Genomic DNA, 9178 nt, shown 5'->3' on the forward strand with positions numbered 1-9178 from the left:
TAGGGGGTGACTTATTTTTTCAAATACCAACCTCTATTGAGTGACCCCTCATTTTGAAGGGTTTGTCAAAAGAAATACAATGACGCAAACACGAGATAGATATTTCATCACTAGCCTAAATAGAGGGTATTCCAAAATTTGATTTATGTGAAAAATCATCTATTTTGGAATACCCGCCATTTTGGCTAGGCGCGAGATATTCACCTCGGATTTGCGTCATTGTGAATCTTTTGACAAGCCCTTCAAAATGAGGGGTCACTCAATAGGGGTTGCTATTTGAAAAAAGTCACTCCCTACCCCACCCTGTTAGGGGGTTATAGAATTTGTTTGTGTAAAAAATAGCGAAACTTTTCCTAAGAATCAATGCTACAAACAGAATATTTCTATCTAATTCGGTTTTAAAAATACAGATTTGTTTCAAGACTTAGTTTACACACTGTATAATATTAGTTGAAACTTTAAATATAGGATTTTTAAATACAGATATTCAAATAAAAGAACTCGAGTTGGATCAGTCAGGTTTTCGGCCTCAGTGCTGCCATCCAACGGCGTGGCACAAAACTACATTCAATAGCGGCGAGAAGAGAACATAATATTCCATCCAACGCACCCTACTTTTCGAAATATTTTCGTTATGAAACCATACTACTCAAGGTAAGACAATGTTCAAACAATGAGCTTAGCATAATGTTTTTAGGTGGGAATATTTATTAACACATGTAGAATATGTACTAGAATATAATGTTTTAAACTTCTATCATTGACTTAAAGTCAATGCTTCTATGCTGCAAAAAGAGTATTTGTATAGGCATAGCGGTTAAAATACCATAAATACTAAACTGTATATTTTAATTGTTAAGTGTTGCGAGAGATATGTTTATTTTCAAGCTGGAAGTAGGTTTAAGATATTTTAATTTTTGTCTTGTTTTGATCCAAAATATAATATTTATTTTTCTTGAACCTAAATTTCTCAGATGCCGTAAAAGAAATTTTTACTGAAGTATTTATTTATTATCTTTGTAAAAAAACATTGTTCCATACCTTAGATTTCACATTATGTTACTTATTGTTAACTGACTAGCCATTATTTTCCGTCTAAATTCTGTAATATATTTGGGTTTATCCGTTGAAATAAATAAATAAATACATTGATGGTTAAGTTGCTGAACGAAAGGCAATGTCAAATCAATTATTGACATTATTGCAACTCTGATGGACGTTCCATTTCAGACAATTCAATTATGTCCTTCAAACTTGTCAATAAATATTGGAATCTCTTTTATCCATCGAATTTACAGTGAAATATAGAAAAATTAGAACTAAGTTTGGAATGCTTTTAAATGTAATTTCTTTAAAACCAATGTTGTATATTGTAAGAAATTTAAATATTAAATCATAATAATAAACAGAGTTTGTTCTTCAACCATTTTTACACATAGTTCTGAGGTAGTAAAAGCAATTAATAAAAACCCCTTTTTTAAATAAAAACCTCATTCCAAGTTGTCATTTTCCTCCTAGCCTTTACCAGTGAAAAACTCTAGTTCATATTAAGGATTCAGGAGATAGAGTAAGCTACATAGAATCCTTATTAAAATCCCGTTGGCTATGCTCTAAGCTGGTCAGGCTGCACCTCATTTTGTCGTACTATTTTACAACTAAAATCTTAATATTTCAGCGTATTTTTCATTTGATTATTTTTAACTTTGTGTTGTTGATAGGAAATTTATAATGACGATAAAAGTGTCAATTAAATTTGTTATTGTTATGAAGTCAGCCATTTTTAGCCATAAATTAGAAAAATTAGAAAACAGCCGCTATATTGAAATTATAAATTTAACAAAGTTATTTTGTTCTAACACAGATCCCTTCTACCTTAACATACATACCGAGTTTTATGGAAATCGTTTGGAACAATCCAAAGATAAAATAAACATTACCCACGGGCTTCACTCCGTTTGGCTTTAACAGAATACAGTAATACAAACAAATAATCACACCTGATTTTGAACAAACAAAAATAAGTACAGCTGAGTTATGTTCAACATTAGGTACATGGGAAGTTCCTTTAGAAGTGAATTACGACCTTAAAGGGCAATTTATGAAATAATGGAGAGTTTTGCGCAAGATTTTTCATCATGACGAACATTTTAAGTATATGGTTTATGGCGGTGTGACTTGTAGTTTTCTCAAAAGTTCATGGGTACTTTGGATTTATATAGCCTATGGATGTAAAAAAGCACAAAAAGGCAGATATCTAGTTAACAAAGCGATTTTGGAAAAACATTCATTTTTTTATCCATAGAAAATCACTTCCCGGAGTTTTGGTTGTTTACTTACCAAACACCCTATAGATTTGCTCAATGATAAAATCTAATAATATTATACTCATAAGTTAAATACGATTTCTAGCAACAGATTTATTATGCATCAGGAGAATTAAATTGGTCGATTCAACACTAGTTTTTCTCAAAGCAATTTTGTTTCTTGGATAATGTCCATCTTCCTACTTCACTAATTTGACTGAAATTGTGTTTATCATTAAATTAATTGAATGCCCTTCCTCATTGCATTGTATCTAACGCATTTTGCAAATCACTTTCTAGACTTAACTCAGTCTAACTCGACTAGATCGATCTATTTATTGTTCATTCTGATGGCAAACTTAACCGTATTGTCTCATAACTCGTTAGGTATAACTCTTAACCGATCAATGAATGACGTAGGCGCGGTTTAGTAAATAAATGAAAAGGGAATGTCAATTTGAAATCGTCAATAACAAGTGAAAAGCTTTTAGCTCGTCATGTCCGGTGGTGGAAGAGCGTTCAATGATGCAAGGGGCATCAATAGTGATGCGGGGTGCCATGTTAAATATCCTGCCTCCCTTAATTTACCGTTTTCAGATATTTACAAATTTCCCATATATGAAACTAAACTATTGCCTATTACGGTTAGACCTAGACCCGAACCGAATTGCTTTTTCTTGTTAATGTCACCATAATAAGTTCAAACACTATTCATTGAAATTTAAAATTATTATATACTAGGGTACCCACGTGAATCGTGCATTTTAATATACAGGGTGTTTTTTTAAAAACTTGCATCTTTATTTATGTAAAAACCGCAATAGATAGAAATATGCAGTTTGCGGGAATCATCTATTGAAGTAGGGGGGCCAATTGTTTTGAATTCAACGTTACATTCACATTCCCCCCCTTTCCCCCCCTGCCCCCAACTTAATTTTTTTAAATAGCAAGGTACCCCTTGTGACATATCAAATAAAAGAGCATGAAAAAAGAAAATGTTTGGTGAAAAAAAATTGAAAATCGGTTCATAAATTTGTGAGATATTCCCCCCCTCACCCCCCCCGGAACTTAATTTTTTTTAATAGCAAAGTACCCCTTGTGATATATCAAATGAAAGAGCATGAAAAAAGAAAATTTTTGGTGAAAAAAAAATTAAAATCGGCTCATGAATTTGTGAGATAATCACCCCCCTTTTCCCCTACCCATAACTTGTTTTTTAATAGCAAGGTACCCGCCCTTGTGACATATCAAATGAAAAATAAATTTCACCAAACATTTTCTTTTTTCATGCTCTTTCTTTTGATATGTCACAAGGGGTACTTTGCTATTAAAAAAAAATAAGTTCCGGGGGGGTGAGGGGGGGAATATCTCACAAATTTATGAACCGATTTTCAATTTTTTTTCATCAAACATTTTCTTTTTTCATGCTCTTTTATTTGATATGTCACAAGGGGTACCTTGCTATTTAAAAATATTAAGTTGGGGGCAGGGGGGTAAAGGGGGGGAATGTGAATGTAACGTTGAATTCAAAACAATTGGTCCCCCTACGTCAATAGATGATTCCCGCAAACTGCATATTTCTATCTATTGCGGTTTTTACATAAATAAAGATGCAAGTTTTTAAAAAAACACCCTGTATTTCAAAACTGAATTACAAGGTAAAAATAATAATTAAAATACTTATTTACTTTCCAAAGACCAAGATCTCCACCATAAAGGCTATTGTATAATTAACCTACCTCAATCAGGCTGCAATTGTCAGAAAAATAGACTATTTAAAAAATCTATTTTAATAAACGTTTTCGTCTGTCTCTTCTTTACAATCTGACTGTGGTTAAAATATTAAACTGAGAGACCAGCTGTTAGATTCAGCAGTTATTCTCGTGTTTAATCCGTTATGATGGACACTTTTTGGTCGTGTAATGGACTATAGGCTTACTTCTCGTCTTTCTTGCATCATCAGTTAGCAAACTAAGCCAGAAATCGAACATACTTTTCATGCAAGGATAACAGGATAGCCTCACAAAATGGCTTCAGCTTGTTTTCAATATGTCAAATTATTGACAACAATGCAACATGCTAAAACATAACAATAAATCATTTGATAAATAATTTCGATCCATGCGATTGCTAACAATCGAAATTGACAACTGATTACGACAGCTGACTACAGTTGCTCCCTAGGATGTAAAAATGCTACTTTAGCCAAGACACGCATGTGTTAAAAACGGCTGTTGTTGCTGCAGTTGCTGACGAAAAGAAAGTTGTTCAGCAACACTGGATCTTTGAAAGTGAAATATATAAATAATTGAAACGTAAGGAAGCCCTTTTTCGTTAACATTCGTAGATGCGTTGGATCATAAGCTTTAAAATTACACGTCAATCTTTAAAATCGGTTAAGTGGGGCAGCTGAAAAGCGATGTCGCAGAGAAAATCATTTTATATGCTATAGATTATGATCAACAGTCTATAAAATAAATTATAATTCTTTCGATTCGTTTAGTTGGTAGTTCGTTACCACAGAGCTGTCTTACCACACGAACCACAAGCTTGCAACCACAAGTCCTCCCTCAACCAAAGCCTTCGTTACTGTACCCACAAAGGAAAGTAAATGTTAGTGGTTTTAAATGAACCAGTTTGATCCCTTTACAAAGGACCCTTTCCACATAGTTAGATTTAAGTAAAAAACATATTGTGGCTTTAAAAAAAGGTGGGTGATCTTAATTTATTTGATTAGATTTTTTAACTAGTTAAAATATGCCAAAATGTGAGATTTAGGTTCCAAAATAAAATAATGGCTCGTGGTATTATCATATAAACTAAGGCTTATGTGCTTAGAAGAGAAAATGTAATTTATTTTTTTTTATTCCAATGTTCTTACTATGGAGAATTAGTCAACTGGGGGCCAAATTTAAAATACCGTTTAGTTTGGGCACCACGTTATTTTTAACTCACAGGAATATAAATTCAACAGTGTTCTGATAATGAATCGTAAAAACATTCTGACAACCCTTCGACAAAATAATAGAAAAGAGAATTAGGTTAGGGTGCTATAACTTAGAAGGCAGCGGGCAGGGGAAGGTGACGCGGATATCCAAAAGAAACGAATGTTCCCGCCATTTCTAACCGACGCCGTTGTTCTACCGCCAAGTGTGTGACGTCACCACCACCATACAGTGCTGCTGCCGCTGCCAATCGACTGCAGCGGCCATTATACGAACTAATTAGTCGTCTCGTCCCTTCCTTTTGTCTGTCTGCGTCTGGCTCTGGCAGTTGAGCCGAGCTGAGGAGTTGCTCAGCAAAGATCAGCACATTCCAGCCACGCGACACGTTGGTACTCTGCAAGGCCAATGGCCAAAGAATGCGCTGAGCGTTGATGGAGTTTTTAATGGAAACTATTTGCTCAAATTCTATGAGGCGAAAGTGAATTCTAATGCAAACTTTTTTTGCTAGGTATTTTATGGCAAATTGTACAGTGAATGTAGAATGTTCATTTATGTTAGTAGGTACCACATTGGTTCGTGTTAGCATCTATAAAAATAAAATATATATTTAAGATCAACTATAACATTTGTTTTATATTTTGGTTAGTATAGAGAAAACATCAGACAATGTATATGAATTGGGCCTACCAACTACATACACTACTAGTAGTCCTGTGATTGGGTGATAAAAAGCTTGTTTGAGTGTTTCAGGCCCGCAATATTTAGATTTGTAATTTACTTTCCATAAAGTCAACGATAACCAATAATGATTCAAATAAATTAAAATAAATAAGGTAAATGAAAAGGGTATATCGAATTTGGAATTGCCAATAACAAATAGGTGGAATGCTTTTAGTCAGTCGTGTACGGTTGTGGACTAGTGTTCAATGATGCACTGGCTAGTAAATATTAATATTGATGCGTGGTTTTATGGTGAATATCCAACATTGTTTGTTTGATAGTTTTCTGATAAAACCCCTTTATCCATCAAGTTTGGATACTCTAGAGTATCCAAACTTTCCAGTATCCAGCTGTTTTGACTTTTCGTGCTTGTAAAAATACTAAGCTGGTTTTGGCGGGTGCTGTGGCCAGTAATATTTAGGTGTGTTCATTTTTTTCTAAATACTGTTAAAATACTTTAAATGAACTCAACTATACACGAGTGCCTAAAAATCAGAGTCCACAACCTATCCAAGGCCTATTGGAGTCGACAAGTTTTTGTATGGTGTAAACAGAGGGTGAAGAAATACAAAAAAAAGTAATAATTACCTATTTTAAATTACTACTTAGGTCTGTTGCAACAGGGAAGGTAATATAGTGTGTGTTTTTAGTGAAATGTTGATAGCTATAGCTTAGTATAAAATAAATAACTTTGGCCAATTTGATCGAAAGATTTCCCTTAAGAATGCTACTATACTTAACTAGCTGTACCCGCGGGCTTTGCCCCGTTTAACTTCACAAGTGAGCCTGTTCGCATTGCTCAATCACGTCCTGGTTGAAGTTCGTTCGCTACGCACACTCACCCTTAGGTTGGAGCTCGTTTGCTCCGCTCACTTGCCTTCAGGTTAGCTCGTTTGCTACGCTAACTCGCTTCCAGGTTGAAGTTCGTTCGCTACGCTCACTCACCTTTTGGTTGCAAATTGGCTGTAGTCATAAATTTAAAAAAATAATAGTCCTGCACCCTGTTGGTAATCCTTGTAACTTTAATGCTATTAAACATCATAGAACAGAACCAACTTGTTTAATTGAAACAGCTGTTAAGAAATTCCTTTTAAATATGAAAAATCATAAGGTTAACATGGGAAACTCCAGAGCCACTGGGGCGGAGCCCGAAAGCCCGATCAGAATAAAAACTACTTAGTTTTCCTATTTAATGCCCAAAGAATCGGTGTACCGAATTTCAGACTCCTAGGTAAATGGGAAGTGGGAGAATTAGTGATGAGTGAGTGAGTGAGTGAGTGAGTGAGTCAGTCAGTGAGGGCTTTGCCTTTTATATATTTAGATTAACCATAAGGATAACACTGGAATTTTGAAAATTTTTAGATTTCGCTATAACCATTAGGCGTAAAACAATGCTTCAATGTACTAAACTATTTTGTTTTCATCTCTACAAAATGGTTTCGGGATAAAATTTTCAAAATTAATGTTGTAAAACCCAATTTTGCCCCATTACACCCCGTTCCCATAATCCAATCATGTTGCTTCGCCAACTCGATTGCTGATGAAATTTTGTTTTGTTGTAATTTAATGTTTTGTATTTATATAGGCCTAATCTTATTATAATCTTAACTAATTGTATTTTGTAAATGGCATTGCCGTGGAAAATAAAAATGAAAATGAACTCGTTTAAATAAATGCAGTTTTACACGTTTATACCGAATTTCATCAAAATCAAATGAATCGTGCTAACAGATTAATCAAATAATTTAATAAGTAATTTATTTTGAGCCTAATAAAATTTAAAACCAACCATGAATGACCAATTTACGAGTAGAAGGGTGAAACCATCTTATAACTTTCAAATATGCTAAATTGTTATTTATAAACCAGACTGCTGTGTTATTTATAGTTAGTTTACCATTATTTATTATTCAAACCTTAGTATTTGATAATTTTTCCCGCTAAAAGTAGATTTTTCATCATGTCTGATTTCTTCTTCTCCCCCACTTCCTTTCTTCTCGGTTTGAAATCAAATTCGGATTCAGTGTTCCCGTGTATGGGAATTTTTCCCACATTTTTTCCCGTTATATTTCATTTGGATGTTTGGTTAAAATAAGTTTTCCTAATATCGGCATGTTATGCTAATAGCTAGATGCGTATTTTAGGCCTAATCTAAATAAGAGTGAAAAATAGATTATAGAATGAAGTAAGAATATATATATTTGAGAAAGTATGTATTTTTTCCAATAATAATGATAATAAACATGTTATTCAAGCGTTATATATTGCCCTTAATGATTAGTTTTGATAATGTGTAATTTTTCTTAAACATGAGTATAATTTGATTCAATTTAAATTTTTTTGCAATATTTGTTTATTCCGAAATATGATTCATAATTGATCTACTAGCAGTGCCCGAAGTCTACAAGAAGTCAATGAATGTTTTATTTTATTTATTCATTCCGACGGCAATCGCTATTTTACAAAATAATACATTGACAAGATTTACATGCAACAAGATAATACAATAGAAAACATCAATAAATGAGTAAGAAGTTTGGTGGTGGTGGTGGACAGTTTGAGTAAATTGCAACCGTTACAACATTGTGAAAAAAGTAACAATAACAAGAAACAGTGTAAATAATTAACATCAATAACAATAACAAGAAACAGTGTAAATAATAAACATCAATAACAATAACAAGAAACAGTGTAAATAATTAACATCAATAACAATAATAACAAACAGTGTAAATAATTAACATCATTAACAATAACAAGAAACAGTGTGAATAATAAACATCAATAACAATAACAAGAAACAGTGTAAATAATTAATTACAATAACAATAAGTGTGAATAATTAACATCAATAACAATCAGTATCATCAAAATGACAACATTGTAAATAATTAACATTAAATTTACTATACATAACAATAATAGACTATGGCAATAGATAACAATATAATAAACTGTGAAAAATAACGTAACATAAAAACAAAACTATATAACAAAAGGATGGATCTGGAGGGAGAAAAACTTTTTGATAGAATGCTGACAACAAGACATTTCATCACTTAACACTGTTGAGCGTGTGGCCCTCTAAAGGCACCACCAAGGAACTTCAAGAGCACAAATCCCATCACTTGACACGAATGTTGTTGCCGAAAGGGAGTAGTCTACCTTTTAATCAATGGTATCGCTGTATGGTAGCATATATTATCTCCT

Source organism: Macrosteles quadrilineatus, unplaced genomic scaffold (genome assembly GCF_028750875.1).
Source record: "Macrosteles quadrilineatus isolate MER2022 unplaced genomic scaffold, UCM_ALF_1.0 Scaffold_9__3_contigs__length_116548681, whole genome shotgun sequence".
In the NCBI taxonomy this organism is placed as follows: Eukaryota; Metazoa; Arthropoda; class Insecta; order Hemiptera; family Cicadellidae; genus Macrosteles; species Macrosteles quadrilineatus.